Raw genomic sequence first — 12,244 nt, 5'->3', positions numbered from 1 at the left:
CATGTAACCAAAAAGGAAATTTAATCAGAAAAAATTATACATTTCGGATCAATGGATCAGACAAATGGATACTGTTATAGCGTATTATTATTTTTTTAATTTACTTTCTTCATATTATTGGGATTGTTAGCTTCAATCCATTCTTGCAGCTATGATAATAAAACCAATTTATTATAAAATTTGCTGTTAACAAGTTCTGTTGTAAAACGATCAAAAGTTCATATACAAATGAAGCATACATTTACATTTACTAAATTCACAATGTTCCAAAGTGCAAGGTTACAAGAAAGATTTAAGAAATTCTGAAGTTACAAGAGTTATAAAAATTCTGAAAGTTCAGAAATTCAAGGTTCAAAAAGTTCTCAAAATTCAAAAAAGTTCTGAAAATTAAAAAGATTCTAAAAGTTCTGAAATCTAAAAAATTCTCCTGAAACGCTCGTACTCTCTAAAGACTCTGCCATGCTAATCTCACGAGATCGCGGCTTTTCGGTTCGATACACAACTGACACTGTGGACTATCCTCTGATTGAGCGACACCTCCAATCTAAAAAAAATTCTTAGAATTTGAGACCGAGTTTGCAATAATTCTTCTCAAGGAGGATGCTGATTGTCGTTGTGATTGGCATGGCTGGAAAATATCGTCTCGAGTCCCAACACCACATTAACACTCCAGAATTATTTTTAAATATACAAAACGAAAAATAATACTTCGCAAAACATTTTGAGAAACTATCAAAAATTGAATTTTTACTTTTGATGTAAAAAAAATTTCAATTGATACAATAATAATTTATGCACAAATATCATAAAATATCCTGGACAGATATTTTTCCATTTTTAAGAAATATATATCTTTTTTAATAATTTAAATAAATTCTTTCCTATTGATTTGTAAGACTTTCTTTCGAAAAGCCATTATAAATCAATCCCATTAAAGTCGTAAAAATAAAAATAAAAATAGTGCTCGGAAAATTACGTACTTTGCCTAAACTTTCTTTATTCATAAAGAATAATATTTACTTTCTTTATTTACGTTTTAATGAATGGCGACCGCTAACTAAAATCTTTACACTACTATTCAGTGTGATGATTTTGACTTTGAATGTATTAAAAAAATTATCGAAATTGATAGAGAAAATGATATTTAAATTGTAAATTTTATTAAATTTTAATATTTACGAATATTTCTACGAAATATAATGAGTAAATAATATTAATAACATGGATATTAGATACATTTAGTCTATGAATGTAATAAAAATAATGAGCGTTCTGCATTATTGAATATTAAATGTAAAGTTCATATTAAATTATAACTTATGAAGTTCTTTTTAGTAGAGTTAAATAAATTATAATATTAATTAAATTAATTAAATTATAATATTATATAATATTTTATAATATTCTTATGCTTGTTCAACTTCACAAACTTACAAAAAATTTTTAGCAAATTTTTAGGCAATTGCTCGTCCATTTTATTTCAATAAATCAGCCATAAAGATAATTCATTTGTCGGCATTGTAACTCTAATCGCCATTAAATTAACTAACATTCTACGAATTAAAATCTCTCACAGTTTTTTCTTTCGAATAATCGCGCGATACTTTTTGCTTCATGAGATCAACAATCCATCAATAATTTTTTGGAAATATTGGAATATATGTATGTAAATATGATCATTGTATTTTACTTTATACTTTAATCAATCGATCAACTTGAAGCAAAACTAGAAATAAAATAAATAAATAAATTTTAAGACGTGTTTTTAATGATTAAAATCTTCTAATTATTTATAATCGTTAGATAATAATTTTTATATATTATCATTATCTTTTACTATGTTTTTTCTATCATTTGTATATGAATTTTACATATTCGAATCGTTAAAATCAATTAAAATTAGGAAATAAATTAAAATTAAATAATCAATTAAAAAATAAGATAATATCTTATCTCGTAAATATCTCGTTATGTAATATTTGCTATATCAATTTAAGATTTGAAATTATTGAATTATTATTTTGTTAATTGTCTTATTTATTATTTGAAGCAAAAAAATTATATATTGTAATAAATCATATTTCATATGAATTTCTTTTAAAATTTAAAATTATAAGAGATATTATAAGAGAGATATAGATAATAAGAATTAAACGAAGAAATTATTAATAATAATCAATTAAATTATTAAAATCATTGAAATTAATTATATTAATTTCAATTTTTCTTTTCAATGAACAAAATGTATTGAATTTATTAAATCAAATTTTGATATTATTTTCAATAAAGCTATAGTTTTAGTAAAAATTCGATCATTTTATTTTTAACAATCTAATAAAATTGTTAATGAAATTAATTCTTAAACTTTTAAATATCTTGAATAAACTGAGTAATTGAATATTTAAATTTTATGAAATTTTTCTTTATATTAAATTGTTTAGATATTTTTTAAATTCTTTTAATATTAAAAAATATTTCATAAAATTAACCTATAACAATGGTTTAAATATGTATTTACATTTTTAATGTTAAATTTTAGAAAAATCTTTGCTTGTTATAATTTAAAATTTTTAGATTAATATTTTGTAATAATATTTTCGAGATTTTATAAATTAATACAATATTAATATTAATATTTTATATAAATATAATATTCTAAATTTAATATTAAAAGATATATATTTATAAAAATATTTATAAAAATATTTATAAAATATATATATAATATTTTAAAAGAAATGAATTATTTTAATTTTTCTTTTATTGAATCCCGATATAATTATAAAAATAGATATGTCCAAACTTCTAAACTTTAAAAAAAAATGAAAAAAATAAAGATAAAGAAAAATATGAAAAAAAGAAACGATTCTATTAACTTTAATGAAAAAGAATCAAAAGTAACAATTATAATTTTACAAATATAAAACTTGATTTAAGAAAATATTAATACAGCAATATTGAATTTTATAATCAAACATTCCATAAAATCAGACTAGCAATCGGTATTCTTTGATATCGATATTCTGATTCTTATTTAAACATGGGAACGTTTCTGAATCATCGTTAATCGATGCCTTCAAGCATAACATCATTCCTCAGGCACTTTGTGCATCTTCGTCACGTTCGAACGATGCCAATATACAATCAATCGCCAGTATTCGCGTAATTGATACCCATCCATGGTGTAACAAACGACGCTGGTTACGGTATTCGAAAGCACTTTCACAACTGACCTAATCATGGATCATTCTTTAAGCTTCAAGATAAATGTGCTTCTCTCACTTTACTTTGGCATTATCACAGATTAACACCTTCGTGGCTAATATCTTTTATATTTCTTTTCATCATTTCATAGTTGTTTTCATAGATTGGTTGATGTTTTATGAATTGGTTTTATGTTTTATGATACTATCGAAATGATAGTTTTATTTTTGTTTTTTAACAAGTGTTTTTTTTTTAATACATTGAACATTATGTCGCAAACTGAATTTAACTGATTACAAGATATAAATGAATTTTTAAAATATTTTAATTTAATTATGAGTGTACATAACACTATTTTTAATAATTGTTCGAATATTGTAAAATTAATTATCACATAATATATAATATTAATAGAATAATATTAATTTCTTCAGAGCATTACATTCATTTACAGTTTATTTTCAGCTATTTTTATAAAAATTCTATATAGCTTTTAAATAATTCTATATTCTAAATAAGATGTTATATATTCATAGAATATTTTTAGAATAAATAAATAGAACAGATCGCATTCAAACAGATCGCGTTCATTAAAAGAGTGGAATAAAAAAAATATTTTTTTCCATATAGATATTCCATATTTCATAGGGATTCCAAAAGATATGAATTTCTCTTTCGGATATCATTCGAATCTCATCATTCTAGCAGACTATATATAATATTTTTTCGTTTCGCGGAGTCGTTCAGAATTATATTTCATATATTTTGTTTTATTGATTGTGTTTGTAATAGTGATTAATTTGCTCATGATGAATCGGTTAATTAGATTTAAGACTCAAGAATGGGAATCCTTCGGAAAAAGAAGTAGGAAAACTATCTAATCGAATCAAACTTGTGTGACTCACTAAAGGGAAAAAATTATCCAGAACTACTCTAGAAACACACCAATTTTTTTTCCTTGAAGGATCATCGCACATGATCCCCTATTAATTATTTCATATTTTCCTATTCTATATGTATGTATTCACAGTCACATGGAACAAAGCATGAGATATATACATATAAGAATGGAAAAAAGGCTAGAAATATATATATATATATAAGAATGGAAAAAAGACTAGAAATATATATATATATTCTTCTTTCATACTTCAAAAAATCTAGCGGGAAGAAATCTAAGAGTGGAGAAAAGGGTTATATGCAATTCGCGAGCCATCAATTGTCGAGACCTGCTTTAGAGCAATTCTAGAAATTAAAATAAAGTTGATATACAAAAATATGATGTATGAAATAACTTTATCTCCGTCACATTGCGAAAATATGTCTATATCTCATTAGATTACAAAAACATATCTAAAATAATTATATAAAAAAAATAAATTGTTATGTATTATAGTTGTTAATATTGTCGTTTAATAATAAATTTTAATTTTAAAAGAACAATTAATTTTTCTCATTATTGAATAACACGAATATTTATAACTTTTTGTAGTCCACTTAATTTATAGATTTTTATTAATGATTTTCAAAAAATTAATTATTTTTTAATTAAAAAAAATTATATGCAAAATAATATATTTTTTACATAAAAATTTCTAATTTTTCTCATTAGATATATTTCACACAAAATAAAAATTATTATATATTCATGTATTGATCAATATAATATAATATGATCAATATCAAAAACAATCTCGTTAAAAGCATAATAAATAACATATAAATTCGATATTTATTCATTAAGAAATAATATAATATTAATTGATAATAATAATTAATACAGTGATATCATGAATAAAACACAGAAGCCAAATAATAGAAACATAGGAATGCTTCTTGTATTCATTTATAAATCATTAATTAATGAATATAAATTTAATTTTATTAATTATGAGTACAGATAGTTGAAACACAGATTATTCGGCGCTCATTTATATTAATAGATTGCTAATTATCTAATAATAGCTTTTGAATTCTGAAATTTTTATCTCACTTAGAGACAGATAGAAAATATAAAATTAAAACTCAAAAAAAAAATTGATACAAAAAAATTCACTTTTATATTTTTTCAAATTATTTTTATAATAATTATTTTTATAATAATGAATTAAAATAGCAACTAATTCTTTTTATATACCTAAAATTACAATATATACATAGCATAAATTTAATTTTTTGAAAAATTTATTATATGATTTTAAAAAATTTTAATATATGATAATGAAATTTGCAATCAAGTTAAAAATAATGATTTTAATCATACTTTTTTTTTAATATGATAAATAAAATCAATAAAATTGATATTTTTTTTTATTATACTATTTCTCATTATAGTAATAGGATATTAATTATTAAATATGATTATTAAATATTAATTATTAAGTATAATTATATTCATTATGTAATTTTTATATCTAAAAAAAAAACTAGAGAAACATACAATTTTCTCGAATTCCTTATATAGAATTATTATTATTGTTATTATAATTATTATTAATATTTTACGTTAACTATTATAATATTTTATATTTTTAAATTATTCTAAAAAATGATGTGAAATATTCACCATTTTTTCTTATACGATATTTATATATTTTATTCATATAATTTTTTTCTATACATATTATTCGGTTTCAGTTTCTAAAATTTTTGCAAAAAACTTTTATTGTTAAACTTTTTTTATTATTCTGATGTAAATTCTGGTATAGACAATTAGTTAATGATAATCATATTTCTATATGATCTAATTTAACAATAGAGAATAATCTCAATGATAAAGAAAAAAATTAATTATTAAATAAATTAATTATTAAATAATTGAAACAAATGAGAAGAATTAATAAGTTAATAATTTAAATTAAATTTCATTGTTTTATTACAATGAATTCAATTACAATTCATTATAATGTGAATTACTCTTTGTTTAAATAAAAATTGTTCTAATTTATTATAATTATTACATACATTTAGAAATTTATATAATTTTGTTATGATTAAATTTAATTTTCCAATGATTTTATAACTTTCGCTCAAATTCTATTCTTTTGTTATTCTCAAATTATTGACAAGATATCATTCGAAAAAAGATGAAAACGGAATATAATATGTATCGCTAATTATAAATTCATCAAAATTTAATTATAAATTTATCAAAAGTTTGTTGCGAAAGATTTTTAGAAATGAAAACTGAGCAGAAGTAATATATACAATAAAAATATACAAGAAATATACAAAAAAAGTTGTTCAAAATAATGACCTTGACATATTTTACGATCATTAAAATCTGAGGAGACCACACTTCTAAATAATTAATTTATTCTCATTTTTTCTACCCTATTGTCATACAATCGAATTTAATAATCTTAAAACATAAAATAATTTAAACGATAGAACATAGTCAGAAATCTCAAATCACTGATTTTATTCACGATTTGTCACCATTTATCTAACAAATAGAATTCATGTAGACTGCACAATATGCACTTATATTATTAGATATTTTAATTTTTAAATTTTACAATTTTTTAAATATTTATTTAAATATTAAATTATAATAAAAAATTGAAAAATAAAATTAATTTTTTATTAAACTATCGAAAAATGTAACAAAAAATATAAGTATTTATTTTGGCATTCTTGATCTAATCGATCTAAATAATTGATCTAATGATCTAATTATCGATGTTTCAATCTTATAAATTTTATATAAAATATAAAAAATATAAAAAAATTTTATATTATAAGAAATAATATTATATTATATTATATACTATACTATAATATACAATAGGATATATGTATATATAGATGATTTAGAAATATATGTTAATATAAAAAGATATATGTTGATATGTTAATATGAAAAGATGAATTTACAAATTAAAATAAATCATAAGGATATATGTTCTCTATATCTTTGTTCTTGAATTATGAATAATTAATTATAATAATAATTAAAATCATAATATAATAATAATTAATAATCATAGGATAAAATGGCCGCATTGTATATCCGATCTCAATATATTTTTAAACATTTTAAGACATTTAAAATTTATTGTTTATTTAATATAAATAAACAATATAATACAAGATAAATGAATAATGTGTTTAATCTGTAAGAAAAAATGCAATATAATGTTATTCAAGAAATATATTTTTTCTGAGCAAATCCAAAATTCAATATTAAAATGTGCAGTAAAGACAAAGATTTCCAATATTTTTTTCAATTATCTCAATTATTAATTAATTCAAAAATCAGATTGTATTCTAAATAAGATATATATGATCATATAAAATTTATCTATTTATTTTAATGTATAAATTCATCTAAAATATTAATATATTTTTCTAAATCATATTGTACGTATAGTTAATAGATAATTTTCAATTTGTTAAAGTTTATTCAACTTGATAAACAATTAATTTCTCGTTTAACACAAGTTATTCCTTTTTCCACAAATTTTCTAGGTAATTTTATTTGCAATCTATAACGCGAGAAATATGAAAGAAGAAAAAATAGAGAACACGCTTATTAGATCGAATGAAACCTGCTTCAGCCTGAAGGGCATAGCATATGCATTATTCAAATAGCGGTAGCAACTATCCAACACCTCATTAATAATAGTAAATTTTTTTTTCGGACAGTTAAATATCCGCCGCTCGAAGTGTATGCGATGCGATGTGTGTTGAAATGTCAAGGGAGGTCGTAGACACATAGTTAAACGATAAAACTGGAAAAGAATAGATAAACAGTTTTAAAAGTTGTAAAAGTGCAGACTTCTTATTCCAAAATTGTTTATATTGTTTGAATATATGCATATATATATATATGTATATTTATTAGCAGTATATTATTAGTATATTTATTATTATCTATAACTATATATCATAATTATTAGTCGCATCTTGGATTCGACCTTTTTCATTGTCCTTTAAATTACTCCAGAAAAGAAAAATTACAATTACTGAATATCAGGTTGAACTTGAATCGAACTTGAAATCCCGGCAAACAGAATTATTTTGATTAATAAAGGAAGTTTCTTTATTAGTTAAAGTCGTATATTTAACTATCAATTTTTAAGTATCAATTTTTTTTTTTACCATTTACTTCGTGAATTTTTAAAAAATAAAAATATTTATAGAAAAAAAATTTTATAGAATTTTATAGAACAAAAAATTTAAAAAATTTGAAATGATTTTCAAAATAATAAAGTGATAATTTACAAATAATAAAGTTCTATAATGAACTTTTGTTTTTCAAATTTTAAATTATTATCTATTATAATATTACACAAACATCAAAATTAATTTCAATGTAAAATACAAATCTAAAAATAAATATATTAATAAAAAAATCTAATAAAATTTATCATACTTAAAATGATATGCTTTATTTACAATTTGTTCTCTCAGTCTGAATCTCTAATAAAATTTGAAGAAGAAGAAGAAGAAATAGAGAAAGAACAGAATTATCCTTATGCATTTAATGGTTATCTTGGACTTTCGGATTTGTCGTGGTCAAGCAATCGATCATTCAGCGGCAACTCGTTATTTCGCAAGCAAGTCAGATGATCGCGGGTGTAATTACACCGATCGGACAGCGAGTTACTTTCACACCGCGAGGACATTCTGTCGGTGGCCCATGACCGGTGTATCATGTATCAAACAACTTCAGTTATTCCGTTTACATTTTTTATTGCGCTATGTTTGAATGATAAATTCTTTGATTCTATAAATTATTAATTAATTACAATGACTTCAGGTTAGTTCAATATGCATTTCCTATTTAATTTGCATATATATATATATTCATGATTGTTTTTTAAAAAAAGAAGAGATAGAAAATAATATTTAAAATTATTTTATTAATGAAATTCATATCAATGTTAATTTAATATTATTTTCCTTTAATTTTGTTCAAATTTAAATTTTGTATAATATAACATTGAAATAAAATATAATTCCTCTAAATATAATAAATAAATTGTAATTATTTATATTTTAATAACAAAATTCTAAATTAAATAAAACATTTCAAAATTAATATATATAATTATTATATTAACAACGTACTAATAATATAACGATTTATATTTTAATTTTATTTCGATGAGGAATTGATATATCTAAGATTTTATTATATACATATCTTATATGTATATATACAATACCACTTCTTGTAATTTCTAATACATTTTGCTTTGATTCCTAATACAATATTCAAACTTAAATATTCTTTTTGATCATTAAAATAATATAGAATTTTAATTTTCAATAATTATAGTAATTATCAGAATTTCCAAATTTCAAAAATATATTTGAATTGTATGAAATAAATCTCAAAGAATTTTTATTTTTACTTATTCAAAAAATTTAACAACTCATGATTCATTTTTTAGATTTTCTCTTGATTATTAAAAGCTCATATTTGCCAATTTTTGTTCATCTCTTGAAATGCAACTCGTCAAAATTCATTGTTGATCTAATCAATCAAGGAGGAAGTTCCGTTCTTTTTAAATCTGACTTTCCCAAACACAGAAATTTCATAATCTTAGTCAGATCGATCAGACAAAACATTCGAACAAAAAAATAGTATGCGAATTCCTACCACCAGATTGGCATCAAGGAGTAATCGAACGAAGCTAGTGAATGAGTTCACCACGATTTTCTTAGCGTTTAGGCTGCAGGCGCTATAGGTGGTCCACGATGGACATGTAATGCGCTATCTCGGTTGAACTGATTGAACAAGTTCATTCACCTATAGTTTACACTTTACTAGACACAATGCTAGAGTATTTAAACTTCAGAATGTGCTATACTATTGTTCTTCAAAGATTACTTTTTGGTATCATGAACGAAAATGTTAATAGCATATAATAATAGTAATAATAATTGGTATAACACAATATAAAATCTAGAAAACTGTCAAAACATATAATATAACCTGAAGTTCTCTCGAGAATAAAATTTTTTGATATGACCAATATGTCAAATTAAATAACAATAATAACAACGACAACAACAACAACAACAACAACAATAATTATAAATAACAAATACTAGAAATAATAATTATGTTATTATTAATAATTACCGATATATATTCATGAATATTATTATTATAAAAGTATATACTATATTAAGCAAAATAGCAATAATAAGAAAATTTCTATAATAATTTTACTATCAATTTAAAATATAATAATAACATAATAATTAATACACAATATAAAAATAATATAAATATGAATTTTTATTCGTGTTTTACTTCGTTATTTATAATAATAACTGTAACTTAAATCTAAATTCTAAAAAAAAAATCTATTTTTATTTTATTTTGATTTAGAATGATAATTTAAATAAAATCAAAATTTTTTATTTCATTTCATTCAATTCTGATGATAACAATTAATAAATGTATTTAAAAATATATATCATATTTGGGAAACTTACTTAAATTTATCTTAATTGAAAGATAATTACAAGCTTATATGTCTTCTTAACTATTTACTAAATCATGATAGAATTAAAAAGGTCAATTTTTAATTTTTACCTATAATAGAGTAATAACTGAAACAGAATATTGATTAATTGAAGAATTCTTTTGACGAAACTTTTAACTAAGCGAGTTCAGTTTTAAGTTAATAAAAAAATTGTGTATGTTACGAATATTAAAACATTATTTATTGTTATCTTAATATTTATTAATTTATTATTAATTATTATTATTATTATTATTATATATATATACATATATTATTATATATTATTATATAAAATTATAAAACAAAATCATTTGAGATATATTATAAATAATGAATATAAAAATACAAAGTCACAAAACACAAGACACAAAATATTTCACACAAAGAAATAGAAGAAAAAATAAAATTTATAAAAAATTATGTAATTATTGGATTTATATAATATCTCCGCAAAAAAAAATCTAAAATAAAATATAAAATAAAAATTATTAAAATTTATTTAAAAAATATTATCATTTTCAAACTTTATATCTCTTCATAAATTTTCATAATAATCTTTAAAACAAAATTGAAGAAAATCAATTGTTTCAAATATCCTATTCAAGCTGAAATTCTAGTGCTCTTTTATTTCGAAAATTTCCATGTCAGCTGATTTTTGCACTTTGGCTTATATAATGTATAAAAAAATGTATAAATATGTATAAATAAATGTATAAATAAATAAATCTTCCGAATAATAAGGCGAGCAATTATATTAATATTTATAATTAAATATTAAATTATAATATTAAATATTTATAATATTTATAATTATATTAATTATATTTATATTAAATTTATCTCGATATAGATGAATAAAATTTTATTTTATTTATACACATATATATATATGTTTCTCATGAACGAACATTAATCAAATCCAATAGAAAAATTTGTTACGATGTGATCAACTAAAATATAAGATTATTAAGATGCGCTTTGTAATTTTAAATTGTCAACTATTCGTGTTCGCATCTTCTATCTTTGGCATCAAGATCCACTATGATTTTCACACAACACACAACGCAAAGTGCAAAAGATTTTAGCATTTTTTAATAAATGATTATCACGAATTGCTTCGAAAATAGTAACTCTTGGTTATCGGTACGAACTTATTCACTAACAAGTTGTACCCCTAGAAACATAGTAATCCCTATTCTAGTAATAAAAATAAAAAGACTTAGTTGCTCTATCTCACCCTTGCTTAACGTTGTACTCGAACCAATCGCGATTTTGAATTAATTTCTTTTTGTCTTCATTATTCCTCTCTTGCCTCTCTTGTTTCATCGTAGAGAAATAAACGATTGTATATCGATATTGGATGTCTCGCTTTTTGTACAGATTTATTTAGTTGCGAAAGCGCCTGAAAATTGATTAGTAGCTATCAAAATTATGGAAATATAATATATGTTAATATATTTATTTTATAAATGGTTTTGCTACTTAATTAGAGATCAAAATCGATTATACATTTGTTTCAAAAGGCTCAAAGATGGTACGCTATATAATTTTCT

This window comes from Apis florea, unplaced genomic scaffold (assembly GCF_048593485.1).
Source record: "Apis florea isolate Af1SG1 unplaced genomic scaffold, ASM4859348v1 contig_2190_pilon, whole genome shotgun sequence".
Taxonomy (NCBI): domain Eukaryota; kingdom Metazoa; phylum Arthropoda; class Insecta; order Hymenoptera; family Apidae; genus Apis; species Apis florea.
This window is presented reverse-complemented; position numbering follows the sequence as displayed.